The sequence below is a fragment of the Neovison vison genome, chromosome 1 (assembly GCF_020171115.1).
Source record: "Neovison vison isolate M4711 chromosome 1, ASM_NN_V1, whole genome shotgun sequence".
NCBI lineage: Eukaryota > Metazoa > Chordata > Mammalia > Carnivora > Mustelidae > Neogale > Neogale vison.
Window position 1 is genome coordinate 67148556 of NC_058091.1, and position 19260 is coordinate 67167815.

The 19260-nt window shown below is 38.4% G+C and overlaps 1 protein-coding gene across 1 annotated transcript in view; it reads left to right on the forward strand.

Annotated features, from left to right (window-relative positions):
* The window catches only part of SGK1 (serum/glucocorticoid regulated kinase 1), a 108684-nt gene that overhangs the window by 41793 nt on the left and 47631 nt on the right, over window positions 1-19260 (forward strand). The window lies entirely within an intron of this gene.

Here is a 19260-nt window from a genome sequence, read left to right on the forward strand (position 1 = left end):
TTTAATATATATGTATGAAGCTTCTGAGGAAAATACTGAATGTTTTCTAGCCCACTGTACTCAGTCTGGGAAGGGGGAGAGGGAGATCCTCAAGCAGGCTCCACACCTAGCATGGAGCTCGATGTGGGGCTTGATCCCACAAACCTGAGATCATGACTAGAACTGAAATCAAGAGTCAGACGCTCAACTGACAGGGCCACCCAACCACCCAGTACTAATTTTTTTTTAAATAGCCTTTATTTACTGGAAAATTTTTAGCTCCACAGCAAAATTAAATGGAAGATATAAAGATTTCCCATGTACTCCCTGCCCCCACGAAAGTACAGCCTCCTCCACCCCAAACACCCCTCACCAGAGTGGTATATTTATGCCAATTGATGAACCTATGTCGACATATCATCAGCCAAAGACATAGTTTCCATTAGGGTTTGCTGTTGGTGTTAAGTTTGGACAAATTTATAATGACATGTATCCATTATTAGAGTATCATATAGAGCAGTTTCACTGACCTAAAAATCCCCTGTACTACTCCTGTTCATCTCTCCCACACCCTGGCAACCATTGATCTTTTTACTCTTCACAGTTTTGCCTTTTCCAGAGTTGGAATATAGTTGGAATCATACAGTATATGATTCTGACTTTCATGCAAAAAATATATCATAACCCTCATTGACGAGTTTATAGCTTTCACTGAAATATTCGTCTCAATATGATTTGACCCACAGGAGAGCACCATATCAACCCATATTTCACTATTTTCCACATGGGTAGTACTCATATTTTTTATATATACTCATATTTTTCACTAAGACTTATTCTTTTCCTACTCTGCCAAGAGTTTTGTTTTTTTATTTTTCAATTTTGTAAATCTAAGAAAGCCAAATAACTGACTTACCTTGCAGATTTTAAGATATCAAAAATTTAAGAATGTATTTTTCACGTATAACTCAGTGATGCTTATATTTATTTTGACTTTTTAAACCCTTAGATTAAATGCCTATGTTATTTTTATTATCATCTTATTGACATAAAACCACAAATTAGGAAGACAGAATATGTTATTACAAAGTACAATTAATTGCAAATCATCTACTGATACATTATTTTAGAACAGTGCATTATAAGATGATAAATGTTAATAACTCCTTCCTGCCTTTTTTTTTCCCTGAAGGAAATGTTTTCCAGAGATAAAAGAATCATTTCAGCTGTTAAAAATGCTTGAATCTGAGTTCAAGGATATGTGATATCTCCGAATCTTTTTCCTGCCTACTTTCTAAGGTTATTGGAAAAATCAAATGAGATAACACATATAAATTATATCATACACTAGAAAGTGCCATGCAAATAGAAATCATTATTACTTATGCTGATCTTCATAGTAGCTAAGCCTATGAATCTGTAACACTAAATTAGACTTCCATGACTAAGTTAACACTTTGCTGATCTATGAACATTTGTCATGGCACATTTGTTGTTTAGCTAGACACTGACTCAACTCCAGGTTGACCATAAAAGACAATAAATAGATTCTAAGTGCAAGGATTGACAAACTTATTCTGCAAACGGCCAGATAGTAAATATCTTAGGCTTTGCAGGACATTTAGTCGCTGTCATTCCTGTTCAGCTCTGCCCTGTAGGGAAAGCAGCCATAGATAATATACAAATGAATGGGCCTGACTGTGTTCAAATAAAAGTTTTTTATTTACAAAAACATGTGGCTGGTCCACCAGCCTTAGTTTACAGACTCTTAGACTCTTAGAGTCTAAAAGAATTTGCCAACTCCTCAGAGTCTAAAGAACTATTCATAACTTAGAGGTAGAAAGAGGGCTCTAGAAATCCTACACAGAGCACAAAGGCCTAGTACTAACTGTTTACTTGAGGGCCTGGTATATGCCCCATTTGTTAGGAGCTAGGGATAGATTAATGAATAATTGGAATTCCATATAAGAAGAAACAATAAACAAAGAGCTGGAAGGAATTTAAGGCAACACTGTGATTCATCCTTCTACTTTATCTGAAATAATAGGTGAATCATTCACTGATTTACAATGGATAACTGCCTCTGACTTTGCTAAGTTTTTTTCTTAAGGTCACCACGAATCAAGAAGACATTTGATGTGTTAACAATTTAACAATGAACTTACATTTTCTGATCTTATCAGAATGAAACCATGAGATAGTTCCTTGAGAAGGTACCTCTGTCTTTTTAGGAAGTGGCCTTATATGATGAGAAGAAGATGGAGAGGCTGTTAGATACACAGGGCTCATAGTAAAGACTCTTAAATCTTGCCTCCAACAACTCCTGATATGGATAATTTTTTTTAAAGATTTTATTTATTTATTTGACAGAGATCACAAGTAGGAAAGAGGAAGGCAGCGGGGGAGGGAAACAGGCTCCTGCTGAGCAGAGAGCCCCATGTGGGGCTCGATCCCAGAACCCTGGGATCATGACCTGAGCTGAAAGCAGAGGTTTAACTCACTGAGCCACCCAGGTGCCCCTGATGTGGATAATTTTAAGTAAGTCATTAATTCATCCTTTCTTTTCAGTGTTCCCTCCTATGAAAATCAAGATTATTCACGCTTGCCATCTGGTCTTTCCTGGGGTTTTTTAGTAATTTGAGGATGAGGGATTTTTAAAACATTTTGTAAGTGTAAACTTATGTATAAATAGTATGCTGGAGTCAGGCAACCCACATTCTGATGCCAGCTCTGCCACAAAGTCAATATATGAACTTGAGCAAGTCACATAACCTCTCAAACATATGAAGAGCCTAATCCAGTTAACTCTAAACCTCTTTTTAGTCTGAAATCCTATAGTTGGTATTGATCTATAAATGAAAATAAACTCTGTATCTGGCATGAAAAGATAAAACATAGAAAATGAGGTAAGAATGTTTCAAATAAAATAATAGCACAAATAGAGTACTAGTCCCTTAAGAATATGGGAGAGGGGGTGGGTTCTGACTTTAAAAATAGTACATTCTAAGGGCACCCGGGTGGCTCAGTTGGTTAAGCAGTTAAGAGTCTGACTCCTGATTTTGGCTCAGGTCATGATCTCAGGATTGTGGGATCGAGCCTCCCATGGGGCTCCGCACTGAGTGTGTAGCCTGCTTAAGATCCTCTCCCTCTCTCTCTGCCCTTCCCCTGCAACTCATCTGTGTGCCCTCTCTCTCTAAAAAATAATAATTCAAAAAATGGTACATTCTAAATGCAGCTTTCAATGGCCAGAACTTGGTAAGAGTTATATTGCAGTTACTTTGTGCCAGGCTTTGCCAATAGTCTAGTTAGGGGCCTTTAAACATATTTCTCCCATGGAAGATGTTAGGATATATGTATTGCCAATAAATCACCCAAATGAATACCAATATTGTGATACCACTAGTAGTGTTGTCTAAAATGGACTGTTTGCAAATTAAACAGAGCTTTATGGAAATGAGATGGAAAGATGATAACACTGAGCTATGTAAGTTGAGTAATTACTACTGAGTATTACTGAGTAATTACTGAGTAATACACACTAGTGGAACTCAAGTTGTAGCATTTCTGTCTGAAATCAACTTTTGGTCCATATAGAAATGGAGACTGAAGTAGCTTTCCATTGGGTACATGTTGACTAAACATATTTACAGAGTTTGTTCTGTACAATCTCTCACAGCACCGTCAACATCAAGATCAACCAAGCTGAAAGGAAAAGAGAAAGATCTGTCTTAGAGTAGGGATGAGGAAGGAAATCTAGAATGAAGGAAAGCATAGGATTGGTTTAAGATGGCAGCCTGACGGTATAATGTCTTCCCTCCTTCCTGCTCTAAATGACAGGAAAACATACACACACAAACATTTTCATTTATAATATTGCTAGAAAACAAGACATGCCATTGTATAAGTAAGAGACAATGCGGAATCTCTGAAAAACAGAAGGCAGATAGGATTATGAAGTCCAGAAGGAAACCACAGTCCAAAAGGGTCATATCAAAGAACCACTCCAACAGATGGGAACACTACAAGCCTACATATTCGAAAGGACTCCGTAAGTAGGAAAATAAAGATGTTCTGGGCAAGGTCTAATAAAAGTAATGTAGTTTTAACAATATAAATTTCAGACAAGATACAATCTAAGACAAAACAATTTTGAAAAAACAAAGAGGAATATTTCACATTGATGAAAGATACCTGCCAAGAAGATAAAACATTCACAAACCTGGGGCACCTGGATTGCTCAGTTAGTTAAATGTCTGCCTCTTGATTTCGACTCGGGTCATAATCTCAGGGTCATGATCTCAGGTTTGTAAGACTGAGCCCCACGTCAGGTTCTGTTCTTACTGGGGAGTCTGCTTGAGATTCTCTTTCTCCCTCTGCCTTCCCTTTGCCCCATATGCTTGCACTCTCTCTCAAATAATAAATTAATAAATCTTTAAAAAAAATTCACAAACCTTTTTGTACTTAATAAGACAACATGGAGGTCTCTAAAACAACCACTAATAGAAATACAATGAAAAATTTGTTGATTTGTGTCATAGAGGGGAGTTTTTGTCATGCTTCTAGAGTCTTCCGAGAAGACTGAAAATAAGTCAGAATAGAGGATTTTAATAAAAACAATTAACGAAATATGAATTTATGTAGAAATTTGTATCTAATAAACAAAGAAAACACATATTTTAAGCATACATGGTACAATTGCATAAACTGACCAAGAATTAGATCATGAAGCATATCTCATCAAATTCCAAAAAGCAGAAGTCACACAGACCACAGGAGCTGATTACAATTTGATAAAATTAGAAACTAACAACAACATGAGAGCCAACTGCCATCCCTGGCCAATCCTTTCACCTAGAATCCACAAACACCCTACTATTAACTCTGGATTTATTTAGAAAATGAAAAAAGGAAATTAAAAACTTTTAAGTACTTATTCTACTGCCAAGAAAATGCAAAATGAAACTACGAGACTGTATTTGTTTTGAATCGATTAGATTGTTAAAAGTTGAAAAGATTGATAATGTCATATTGGTGAAAACATCGGCCAAAATGTTACTGGTAGAATTTTTACGGCAATGTTCCTCTATTAAAAATTCTTAAGATCTCATACCTTTTAATTTAGCAAATCTGTGTGTCCACATCTACCCTCAGTACATCCTTGCTTGTGTAATGCTGGGAATGGGTACAATAGTAACTGTTGTGATATTGGAGGTGGCAAAAAAAAAAAACAGGGGAGTGGGGGACCATCTGTGGGTAACAAGACTGTAAACTCAGAGGGAATTGTTGATTATGGCATCTCCGTATTGCGGGACAGTATATAGCAGTTAAAAACAATGCCCATATATTGATGTATCCCAAGTTATATTAAGTTAGGAAAGCAAGTTGAAGGTGAATAATATATATGTATATATATAAAATATGCATATTATATATATATAACATTAGCATTGCCACATTTTTTTAAACTTCATATTTTTCTCTCAATGTGTATGTGTGTGTCTATCTATGAATGTGTGCACACATGTTTGTATGTCTGTGTTTAAAAATGCAAGTAGAAAGATCTGGAAGTATGCTCACCAAACTGAACTGGTAATTACCCCCTTCTGGGGATTAGAATAGAGAAGTAATAAGGTAAGGGAAAGGTAGTCAAGAAGGACTTCAGCTTTGTCTCTACTGGTTGAGTTTTTCAGACCATAATAATATATGACCCATGAGTTTGGGGAAAATGCCATGCCCACCAGGAGACTCACTTGTAGAAAGTAACTAGTTACAACTCAGCCTATCGGTTGAAAGTCAAGCACCATCATGAAGATGGTTTCCCACCTCAAAACCATTCCATCACTACAGAGAAAGACTTCTGAGGAAAATGGACAGTGCATGATCTTTGTGCTTCCGTGGCACCTAGCTTCTACTTCTGTTTGTCAATTATGCTGCCCTGCCCTGTTTGATGTCTTCATTGTGTCCATTTATTCTTTACACTCTCTGCAGTCATAGGGTCTAATGTTTGTTCATCTTCCTGTCTCCTCCAGACCCTGTATATGCGCTGTAAGGTTGAGGTGTTCTTTTTTTTTTTTTTTTCCTCATTGCCTTTATTAGCTGAAATTGAAATTTTGTCCATAAAAGTTTTTTGAACATGAAAAGCAGAGACTAAGGCTGCAAACTCTGCAGCCCATGCTGGCTGGAAATCCTATGCATTCCAGCGGCACTGCATGGCCAGGGCTCACGGCTGATTCTCATTAAGCTTGCCCTCTCATATGGGATCGATTTGGCGGAGGAAGGATTTCTTCAGACTCCTCTGTCTTCCAATAGAAGGCAGCTCGAGAGGTGCTTAGTCAGCGACCAACAGCTGAAGCCGGGGCACCCTGCACTGTTTTCCAGGCCCTAGTGAAGTCAGCCCCCCAGAAGGAGCCATCTGATTGGGAGAAGTTATTAACACGTTACTACAGACAAAAGATTTAACCCTGAGTCTTTGCTGCGATGAAATATAAGGTCACTGCCTCTTCTTCCTCCTCAGAGACTCACCAAAGACAATAATAGAATGCACTTCTAATGAAGCAGACTTTACACAGTTCTGGGAGCGAGTCAGCCCCCAAGAGGCTTCTTCAGTGGTTGAGAGACCTTACCTCCATCTGTTGGGCTACCACGGCCCAAGGAGGTGCACCGTTACCATTTTATTTCCTCTCAAAATTGTTGAGCTCTTTCTTTGAAGCCCAGGAAGCTCAGTACAACGTGGTCAGCTGAGCAATAGTTTCCATGCTGACTTACTTTCATATCGCCTTGAGTTTTTCTGATCCTTCTTAAGAGGAGGCTATAAAAAATATACTTAAATCATCCAGATGGCTTTATAGATTTCTGGTTTCTTTCAATTTACATAATAAAAAATTTTTATGAAGGCTTATAGGGAATAAAATAATAGTGCTTCTATTGCCCTCTTCTCCCAGTTTTCTACTCTTGGCATGACATTATTATGGTCTCCGAAGGATGTAGGGTGATTTCTAGGCTTAGCACTCATAATGGTTCTTGTTCTGCACCGAATTTTATGCCATGCAGTCTTTGGGAAAGCTCTCATCACATAAAACAAAAGATGAGACTCCTAAGTGGGGAGGGAGGACAAGAAAAAGAGCCCCCTTTGTTGCTCTGTATATTGAGAATATAGTGGAGTAGATGACATTCTATCCAAAATCCTGGGTTCCACATCAGGCTCTGCCTCTGGCAGATCACGTGCCCGTAGTCATGTTCGTTTGTTCTTCGATAGTCTGAGGCTCTCCTGCAAGCCCGGAAGAAGAAAACAGTGCTGCCCACCTCACAGGACCAAGGAGAGGATGAGGAGCAAATGAGCTCATAAGAAAAACAAAACCATAAGCAGGAACACCTGGGTGACCAGATGTTTAAGCACTGGACTCTTTGTTTCCGCTCAGGTTGAAACTCGAGGTCCTGAGATCGAGCCGCCTGTAGGGCTCTGCTCTCAATGGGAAATCTGCTTAAGATTCTCTCTCTACCTCTGCCCATCCTGCTTGTGCACTCTCTGCATACCCCCCCAATAAACAAATAAATCTTTGGGAGAAAAAAACATAAATAGCATTTGAAATATTATCAGTTGGCAAACACACCTAAGTGTAATAAAATCTGGAAAGACTTTAAAACAAGTAAATCAGTCTTAAGAAAAACATTCATCACATTTCTACACTTTCTTCATTAAAATAATAATAATAAAAGAATGCTACCTGGAAAATAATATGTCTTAGGAAACATTAAAAGTGACTCACTAAGTTACCCCCTTAGGATAGTGAAAATCTCTCTAATTACTATTGCCATTATATATCGAAATTATTATTCTAATACAGAGGCAGAATTAGAAGAAAGATAGTTTTACCCGCCCCCCCCAAAAAAATATCCTTGGAAATCTTTTCACTAGAAAAGCAGCATTTTAAAAAATGTGTATTTCAAGCAGGGGTATATAAAATAGAGGAAACTCTATTAGTTTCTCTTTGATGTTTTCAATATTTTTCCTTGTGTTCTACAGTAATTTGAAATGTCCTAAGTGACTTCTAATTCAAGCAATTCTCTTTGGCCAAGAGCCAGAGGGAAGATTGCCTTGTCATCCTATAGCTTCTGCTAAGAGCTATTAGCTGGCTGAAATACCCATTTTTAGGTTTTGTATCTTTTAATATCGTCTACCTCTTTCCTAACTTTTCTGCATGATTTTCCAAAATTCAGATAAGAATTATTATAGCAGCTTTATTGACATGTGGGAGGGAGACAAACCCTAAGAGACTCTTAATCTCACAAAACAAACTGAGGGTTCCTGGGTCGTGGGGGAGTAGTGAGAGGGTGGTTGGGTTATGGGCAGTGGGGAGGGTGGGTGCTATGGTGAGTGCTGTGAAATGTGTAAGCCTGATGATTCACAGACCTGTACTCCTGGATCAAATAATACATTATATGTTAATTAAAGTAATTTTTAAAAAATGGAAAACTGATAGCCAATTTAGATCTTTTAAGGAAACAAAAATGCTGCTTTTCCTGTTTAAGGAGTATTATGAGTAAATTTTTAAATCTGAAAAAAAAAATCCATTTTCTTTATATACCAGCTATGTTTTGGTGCATGTTCTCCCTTGGTTCCCCACCTCCCTCCCATCGCCTGTGTACTTATCTTGTACCTGGTTGTTGTCATAGTGAATATGTGATAGTGAAGCTGCCTTTTTCTCACTTAGCATTCATTGGAAATATGTATATGTTGTCAACGTAAGTTTAATAACTATCATTATGGTTAACATCACATCAAATTGATATCATGGTATGTAACCATCTATCTACTGTTAGTCCTTTCATGTTATTAATTATTTTTCTCTTTTTGATAAGGTTGCAAGTGATTTTTTCCCCCCCTCAATTTGAATAACTTGGGGATAAATCGAACCTTGGTATAAGTCCCCCATAATAGAGTTTGAAGATAATTACTGTGCTTGTCAATGTATTACTGGGACCAATTTGGAAGAATTGAGTCAATCCAGCATTATATGAACAAAGCTACTCCACTAGCACACTCTCCCTTGAAGGTGGCATGTTTTAGTTTTTGTACTTTAATTAAATGATACTTCAGTGATGGGATATGCATTTCTTTGGTCACCAAAAAAAAAAAAAAAAAAAAAGAAGGAATTTTTCCATTTTGAAATGTGTGACTTGGGAATGATTTCATTCTACCCTTGCCTCTTTCTCTGTTGCAATTTTGTGTTCATTTTCATCGAGTTAAATGAATCCTTTTTATATAGATTTAAATTGTCTTTTAATCCAATCTGTGACAGACTTTTTTTCCCCCAGTCTGAGTCTTGATTATTACATTCTCAAAAAATGAACCAGGTCTGCTTTTTGGACCATGAGAGGAAATGTCTGTGTTCGCTTCACGCTAAAATGGGCACACCCTCTTCCTTCAGAAAAGGTACTGAGTAGGGACCTGCTGCCAACAGAAGGGTTGCATGAGAAAGAAAGCCAGGTCCAAGGTGAGTATGGCTTTCTGCCTGTGCCATGTGTACATTTCATATCTGGCCAGACAGCTCGATAACCAGGAAGCCGTCTCCTCCTTGTCCAAGATTGCTTCTGTGGTTCCAGTCCATGTTTCCAGGGTTGTTAGAGCCAGGAGGCCACCTCCATCCAGTTCAGTGCTGCCTTTCTCTCCCAGAGTCAAGACCAGGGCTCTGGAGGAGAATTCTACCAGGATCCAGGGCATAAAAGGAGGCAGCGTGGACTCCGTGTCTTCCAACCAAAGGACTGTTTACCCACAACTTGGCACATGCTTCTGCTGTGTTTAAAGACATGATTCAAGGCACAGAAGTTAAATTTTAGAGATGAAGTTTGGGGGTATAATAAGTTTATGCCTGCAATCATATCTCACTTCATTTTTACAACCCACGCTCTCCTACGAGTTACATCCTACTAGTACTCCTCCTTCACAGGTGGTAAGTCTGGAAGGGGATAAGGGAATCCATCCAGGCTATTTAGGACATGGAATATTCCAGGAAAGGTCCCCCCTGCCTTCTAGAAATCTCTAGCCAGTGCTTACACTTACTCTTGGGTTGGAGCATATCTTGCTGGCTCTTGTTACATGTAACCAAATCTTTCCTGCTTCTAATTAAACTTATTCCTTTCAGTATAGTCCTTCCCAGAAACCATATAGCTATTTTCCACTAAAATAATAGTAGTATTTCTTCTTATTAGTTTTGAGACTGAAAATTTTAAAAGAAGACTTTTTATAAACCACTAAAAGTCTACAAGCAAGGGCGAAATTTAAGAAAATAAAGCAAAATTTAATGCTATGCCATTTGATTTTTTGCCATTATTTCATTTTTTCCTCAAGGGTTATGCTATATTTTCCCTGGATTATTTACTGAAACGATAGAATTTGATCTATTAAATAGTATCCCTGTAGTATAAACTACTCTATAGAGAATAAATTAAACCAAGAAATGAAAAATTGGGGGGAAAGACATAATGGTAATTTCTTAAAACAGTGAAACGATTCTAAAAATTACCTGTGGGAGCCTGAAAAGACTCTTCTTATAAACCTTTTAAAGAAAAAGGAAGTAAAAGTGATTAATATATCCTTGATATTTCCTATTCATATAATGTAAATTGCTCCTCACTCATTCTGCTTACAGAGAACTTCAGACGAATACTTATGGGCCAAGACATGGATTGGCCCTTGGTGTTCATAATAAATAAATCATTTTATTTTCACTTGTCACTAATGTTAGAGCCCCTTGTCCTTGTAGCTAGTAAGTAAATCAATCTATTCCTAGGCAAGACTCTAGCAAAGCTCAATTTGAGTGACATCATCTCTTGAGAGAATCATCACAACCAGCTGAGTACACCAATATTATATAAGTGACTCAGCTTTATTCCATAAGAAGATTAAACTTTTCTTATCGACCTTGAGTAGCAGACACTGGCATAAGAACATATAAAACTCCCTTTGAAGTCAAGCCAAACTCCACAGCTTGCTATCTATAATTTTAGTTTATTTTTCCAGTGTCCATCAGCCTTGATAACTGTAAATACATAACTCTATTCTCAAATCACTCTTCTCTCTTACTCTGGTAGGTGTTTTCCCTTTGACTTGATTATAAAATAACCATTTCAGGAGATTCACCTAGATTTCTATTTGAGGGAAAATGCAAGAATTCAACAACTCTGGATGGGTTAGATAAGTAGCAGACAGGTGGTTCCCTATGTAAGTAATAGGGAGCAGGGCTTATAAGTCTTTATAGATTAGAAAATGCTAAATGCATTAACTTGGTGGTACCAAAAGAGGAAAAGAAATTAATGACCCTTAGAGTTCTCTTTTTGGCTTGAAATTGCATGTATCAGCAATACTGTGTTATTTTTAAAGCGATCAATCTGATACCAGGATGAAGGCAGACCTTTCAGCTAGTAACCACATATGCAAAATGGTGGCAGGGACACAAGAATGCCAAATACCCTCCCAGCCCACGACCAGAGCCTTGGTTTGTTCTCTCAAATAGTGTTTGTTAAGAGTTTCTGTATAGACCAGACAGTTAAAGTATCCCATGCAGTGCTTCCAGGAGAGCGGCGAAATATTCACAAGTAACCAGGCAGTCATGATCACTGGGATACCTGCTACCATAGGGGAAGGTATGGACTGCACATAAGAGGGTCCCATAGCTGATGACATGGGGACCAATAAAGGCTTCCCAGAAGAAGAGTAATTTCAACTAACTGGTGAAGGATGAGTAAATTAGTGAGGTAGGAAAGGATGGGGATAAGAAGCCCAGGCAGATGAGACCAATAACCAAATATCTGGAGGACTGAAGTAACCTAATAAAATTAAAACTAGGAAAATAAAACTGAACTGGAAAACAAGAATCCAGGTCATTAAAGCTTTTTGCAAGGCATTTAAAATAACTTATATACTATCCTCAGGGAACAAAAGTCCATTTAAATGTTTCAATCACAACAGTGTTATCATTAGGCATAAAGAATGAATAGGAGAGAGTCAGATTCCAGAAATTCTTCCTTTGGAGATTTATGGCCTAGGGTTAAGGTTTATGGTTCTGACCCTGTTAAGGACAAATGGGCCTGAGATTTAATACAATAAGCTTCGTTCTTGTTTTGTAAAGAGAAGCAAGGATTTCAGATTGGGGAAAGGCTGATAATAACCAAAAAGTTCTCATTACTGAAATTGGCAGGGGGTGGAGGGGGGAATGGGGGGGTGGTTTCAAAAGAGGGTCAGAACCTCTGAACGAACTTTGTTTTTCATTACATTTGCCTTTATTTAGTGACTAAAGAGAAAGGTGAAATTAGGGTGTAGAATTGAAAAGCTTCAAAGAGGATGACAATTAGGGGGAGGGGAGGATACAGTGAGAGAGAGGAAACTTTTTGGGTGTGATACCAAAGATCACAGGCTATATACTCCATTTGACTTGAGAAATCCCACAGCCTCTTGGAGAAGCCGAATGTCTGGAGGTCAGAGTCAGGGAGTTCTGTTTGGTAAGACTGCTTGTCTATGAATAAGCAAAAAGCTGTAACTAGTTGAAGAGAACCAGTGTCCCTAAGGTGTGTCTGCATAGGTGTCACCAGTCTTTGTATGGAGGAAATGACATTATTGACCTTGTATCAATGTTGAGTATGGTCTGAGCTACATTTCCTGGCATTAAAGACTGGATTTGTACTGATCTGTTTATATTCTCTCACATAATCTCACCATACTCTCATAGAACAAATTTTTAGTAGACTTGGAGGGTTAGTCTGATTGACCTCCTCTGGGCTTGAACAAGGGGCCTTGCCTTTAACACAATGCTTTCATCAACTATACTGATCATACCCATAGCTTTAGATAAAAGCAAGTGGAAAAAAAAAAAAAACAGAATTTGAAGAAATGCTTTTTTGAGTGATTTCTAGTCCCTGAAGAATGTAAAAGTTCCCATTTTCTTCATAATTGAAATCCTAACAGCTATAAGAACTTGATGTTTATCAAAGATGCAAGCAGAAGTCATAAGACTTTATTTCATGGATTAAGTCTAAAAGCTATATGTATTTTCATGAAGGCTCATAATGGATTGGTAATGGTTATTACAGATGATAATATTTATTTAGACAAGTTAGAAATACCAAGTGCAAAAGATGTTTAAAGCAAAAATGGCATAGACCATTTCACAAATGCACAGACCGAAATTATCTATAATTTTGGTGAATGGTATAAATTGTATGACATAGAGTTGGCTGTGGCTTTCATTTTCATCATAAGGACAGCTTATAAATCAGTGACATGACTCATGGGTCTCAGGGAGGGTGCATCAATCTAGCACCTGCTTCCCCAATCCATCAAGTTACATTTCATATCCAAACACAAATAACCGTATTATTAACCTCAGTCATCAAAATTAATCTCTCAGCATGGAAAGGATGTGAATGTTTAAGCTAATAGGGTTTGCTTCCTCCTTGTGGTATAGCCCATGCACTTAATTCATAAAAACAGTGGCGTTTCTCTTTGTTGAACATCTCAGGGGTCAATGCTATTTTGGGTTCTGTGTTTGTGGCTTTGTGTGGGTGATATATAGGTAAATTTTACAGAAGGCCACAGCAGGTGTGACTTTGAACTAAGTCCATGTGACAAGCAAGAACATGCTGCCTAACCTTACTTTGGGGAAATCCAAGCTTCGAAGTGGCCATACAGGATGTTTCATCAAAAGAGGGATTTTCCCCTCTACTCTGGGACACACTGCTTCCTTCCTCTTCCTTAACTCTGCAGAACAAAAATATTCTCAAAGCAGCTAACAATATGCCGTGTCACGGGTGACCGCATTGGAGGAGGGGGTGGGTAGGGATAGAGAACAGGGAGTAGTTTAAGCTCTGGAGTTTAAAAGGGACAGTAAAAACAAACCTCTGAAACACACTGGTCAGCCTGTCATTTCTCTGGGCTTGTTACTTGATATTACCCAACACTAAAGAAAAAAACATTGGGGGGCGCCTGGGTGGCTCAGTGGGTTAAGCCGCTGCCTTCGGCTCAGGTCATGATCTCAGAGTCCTGGGATCGAGTCCCACATCGGGCTCTCTGCTCAGCGGGGAGCCTGCTTCCCCCTCTCTCTCTGCCTGCCTCTCTGCCTACTTGTGATTTCTCTCTGTCAAATAAATAAATAAAAATCTTTAAATAAATAAATAAATAAGAAAAAAACATCGGTCACTGGCCCACATATGCATCCAGCATCATTTTGGAATTAGATCTCCATTGAAAGCCCAGCTCCAACATTATCTGTGTCTTAGAGTTTCCCTGTCTGCAAAATGTATAAGAATACAAACTAAATAGATTTACTGTGAGGTTTCAGTGAGAGAAGATACGGACACTTACTTCATTTCTCTCTGCTTCCATCGTCCCCCAAACCCCATTTTAGTCTCCCAAGTCTAAAAGAAATCAAACAGGCCCACACAGTGAAATTGTATCATTCCAAATCACGTGTAATGTGCCAATCTACTACTTCTCTTCACCTTATAACGTGTATCCATTGGATACTAGCCTTATTAATCACAAGTTTATGTCCAATGCTTTTTTGTTCAGCAAAAAGACAAAAGAGGAAGTAGAGATCACAAAGCAAGTACATGATTGAATGAGTTTGTGTCAGTATAACTTCTAAAGAACAAATGAGCTTTTTATTAGTCAAGGTATTAGGTCAACTTATTCCCAGTCTCAGATGCTATGTCTGCTTTCCAAATCTCTTGAGCTAAAACTAGTGAGAAAACTGGAGGAAAGATCTTCAAGTGTACCCTTTCTCTAGGGCAAAATTTTTAGGATTCCCACCCCCAGTTCTGAAGGTTGTATCTTCACTAAAGACTGGTTATTGACAGAATCACACAGATTATTTGCCCAATCCACACTATGACCTGAAATGTTGTCATGGAAAATTAATTATGTTAGCATTTTATCCCATGGAACTTTAGCCTCCCCCCAACCTCCTGGAAGGACAGATTTTCTGTAGAATCTCAGAAGGCATCTCAAGCAGGTGTGTCCTTATCTTTATTTGTAAGAGATCATTGCTTTCCCAGAAGATAAAACTATTATGGCCTAAAACATAAATAAAACCACAGCTCCTAAATTTTTGTATTGTTGTCTAGAATTTTCTTAGATTTGATTTTATTATTTTAAAACATTTTCTCATCAAGACCATTTTTTTCACCTATAAAGATAAAAATGGAATTGAGTATGGAAAACATAAATAAAAATTATCTATACATTGATGAACAACATCTTGAGCTTTCTGAGAATACACCAGATACTACAATTCCTCTGTGCAGCATTAGTGAATAATATAAATAAATAAATCACTAGTGATTGAGTTTCTTCAAGGACTATATCTTAAAACTATAAATTACCATAAAAATAACAAGGCTGTAAATTGGTATGTAATGAATTGCCCCAGTTATACTTTTATAGTTTACATTTAATATGCCTCCATTCAGGCAATTTAGAAGTAAAGCTTAATCATTAGTGTATTAAAGGTGGCATAGATTCTTGAGTATTCTCAGATTAATTCATTAGAATCAATTCTGTGTTTCTGGCATCAGAAGGCAGAAGCTAAAAAGGGAAATGTATTGACGACAATGCTTTTTTTTTTTTCCAATTTATTTATTTTCAGAAAAACAGTATTCATTATTTTTTCACCACACCCAGTGCTCCATGCAAGCCGTGCCCTCTATAATACCCACCACCGTGCTCGCTTCGGCAGCACATCTACTATAATACCCACCACCTGGTACCCCAACCTCCCACCCCCCCGCCACTTCAAACCCCTCAGACTGTTGAGAGACTATGGAATCTGAAAGACGACAGTGCTTTTAAGTGTTTTTTAATTTGGAAGGCATGAGAATCTTTTTGAGGTTTTTCCTCACTAGTTGAAATATCTGTTCCAACTGCCACTGTATAATCTAGATTACTCTTTTGAACATACAAAAAAGTCTAAAGATTTGAAGCGTAATAAAGCAACATTAGCTACCTTTCACGTGCTCAAAGCAGCCCCACCACTGGCCCAGACCACCTGTTTCCCTCACTCTCACACCTTATTGCAAAATCTCATTTCAACATCAACAGTCCATCCAATTGCCACCACGTTCCTCCAACAGTAGTCCTGCTCCAACTCTCCAACTCTGGGAGTCCTGAGTATGACCATTGGGCACTCACAGCCGTTCACTCAGGCCCTTCTCTGGTTTATCCTTTTTCTCACCCAGCACTGCCATGAGCCCCCTGGCTTCCCCATTCTACAGCATCTTCTGGGACTGCTGTCAGCAAACGCCATTAAATCATTAAACTTTTCCTCAGAAGCCTTCTTCTGCCCTCTTCTCTTGTTCTGGAAGATCAGGGTATGTGCCACATATTAAACAGTGTTTGTGGGCCAACTGTATTTTGAAAACGCCAGGTGATATGTCTCAGAGACATTCATTTGGACCATGTGCTCTGAATCCCCATGAGGGAAGAGCCTGAGCTTCCCCACATGCATTGGACCAAAAACCATTCTTAAAGAAAAATCTTCAGGAAAATGCTGCCTCAATTGAAATTTGGCCTTGTATTAAAGGTGACACATCTTCTTCATGACCCTCAAGCATGAACAGCTTCTTCTGCAGCTCCCTCTGTCTAGAGGCCAAGAGCTTGGTGGCCACTCTCTAACTTAGCTTTCAAGAACTTCAGCAGCTCTACTGAGCCATGCCCTTGACACTCATCACCTACTAGTCTCCAAGATTCTTCTTCCTCTTTTTAAATCACTTTAGTGCCTGATTTAACAATTTTTCTCTTACTCTTTTAGTCGTCCTGGGAAAATCCAATATTCACACTCACCTGTAACAGTACCAAAGACGACACTAATGATCACTAATATGTCATTTTGACTATCTACTATGAACTACGTATCTTAGCGTTTGATATGCACTATCTCATTTAATCTCTACAGTTATCTCCTCTCTGGCTGCCACTGCTGTGCCCTGTTCCTTCATCATGCCCTTCATGCATTGCCTTGCATGGCTGCTCCTTGTCATGCAGACATCATGGTTCTCTGCTGGACATTCCTACAGTATGCACTGTGGACCCCACAAGCTAGCCATAGTTTGTATGTAGCTTAGAGCAAGGGTGACACCGGCTGAATTTGCTGGCAGGTTTATAAAGCACATTTATTACCATTTGAGAGATCATCTTTGGATGCACTGTTCTTCCCAACCACCTGAGGCCATCAAGCAACAGTGACCTCTCTCCTAGAGGCAGCCTCAGTGTTTGCTGTCATTTCTTGCTCCTCAGTAGTCCTTTCACTATGTGGGCAGCATATATTCTGTAAAGTCACAAGCTGATGAGATGTTGGGATCAGAAAGGGCATAAATTTCATAGACCCAACCCCCCCCTCCTTACAGTTAAAGAACTGAGGTCTGGAGAAGCCCATAAACTGACATTATCCTCAGAAATTGCCAAAAGATTAGGTAAAGATAACAGAATTTGCTTATTCCTTTTCAAAAAGGGATTTATTTTTGTTGACTATATCCTTGACAACTTTTTATCTTTTTTATCTTTTTTACCAGGTTGTCATGATTTTAGATACAAGTCTGTTAGTAAACACCCTTTGCACATATATTTATCTTGATCATTCACTAATTGAGAAACTGATGTGTTGTCAGAGGGAAGTAGGGCCGCCTGCTTTCCATAGCAGCACAGTGAGGTTCTCTCTGTTGGGTGGGACATTTGGTTCAGATTTCCTTTGCACCAGATGGTTGTCCCCCAAAGGCCCCAAAGCTCCCGGGATCATTAGGATTCCAGATGTGCTTGCTACTGTTGATCTGGGGTGATGTGACCACACTTTCCTCCTGCCAAGTATGTACTCAGCTGTTAGACTGAATTCAGAAATATTGGCTGGCATGCTTCTAATAAATTTGGTAGTTTTTATTTTTAATTTTGAGCCTCCAAATAGGCATTATCCAGGAAAGATATTTAGGATATATAGATAGAGTAGTTAAAAACCTCACTGTATGAAGAGTGTGTTCTAGAATCGTATTGGTGAACATCTGAGACCCTCTAATTCCCAGGCCCCAGAGTTCCAAGGTGTCTCCTTTCTTAATGCATTGAACTTGTTCTGAATCCAATTATACTCTTTCCATTTTGCGAAATATCTCATTTCGTGTATTCAACAGTAGAATGTACTTTTATATTGGGGGAAAAAAAAGTGTTTTTACTTTAATGTGCTCCAGATTGGAGAGCCTTATCTCTCCAATCTTTAATCTGCCTTATCTCCCAGCTGTGCTAATTAAAATCACTAATTATTTCCATGTCAGTATCTCAGGATCATCTTTTGATGCATGAATGTTTGAAGGAATTGAAAAAAAAAAACTGACTGATTTTGGGAATCATGTGAGAAAATTAATATTCTTTATTCCTAATTTTTTTTAATGTTTTTATGTCAGTTCATTTGACTTTCGTTCCTACTTCATTAGTTTCAGATCTGTTCTGGATTTCTGCCATGTGGGAAGTAGTTGCGGGAGTCCCCTTTCTTTATATAGTGGTTAGTGTAATTAATGCTGAAAGGGGATTTACCTCACTCCTGATGTTAATATGCTTCTCAAAAGCAGTTTTCATATCCAATACTTGTCATTTTTTTAAAGATTTTTTATTCATTTATTTGACAGAGAGGGTCACAAATAGGCAGAGAGGCAGGCAGAGAGAGAGGAGGAAGCAGGCCCCCTGCTGAGCAGAGAGCCCGATGCGGGACTCGATCCCAGGACTCTGAGATCATGACCTGAGCTGAAGGCAGTGGCTTAACCCACTGAACCACCCAGGCGCCCCTCCAATACTTGTCATTTATGAAGGAATTAATAAACCAGATTCCGAGGTTCCTCCCTGCCATCAAAAGTCAATGATTTTTTAAGACCTTATGGTCACTTTCCTAATTCAAAAAATCAACCCACTTCTTGCTCTCATGAGAAATAATCCAGGTGTGCTTGGGCAGGAAGTAAGTTATTTACTTTTCTGTGCAGAAGGTGGGAGAATGGAAGAAAGATTATCTTTCCAGCTGGAAAACAATCCTTTCCCAGAGATACAGATAATTTCTTTGAAAAGTTTCTAGACTCCAGAACAATTAAACTCTAAAAAAAGAATTATTAGGTCACATAAATTGAAGGAACTGTCACATTGGGAAATAAGATTTGCATTCACATTTTTACTGGTGCAAAATTTCATGTTGTATGAATTATTTGCAGTATATTTTTCCCCATGACAAGTTGATTCTGATTTAAATCCTCTGGGACTGCAAA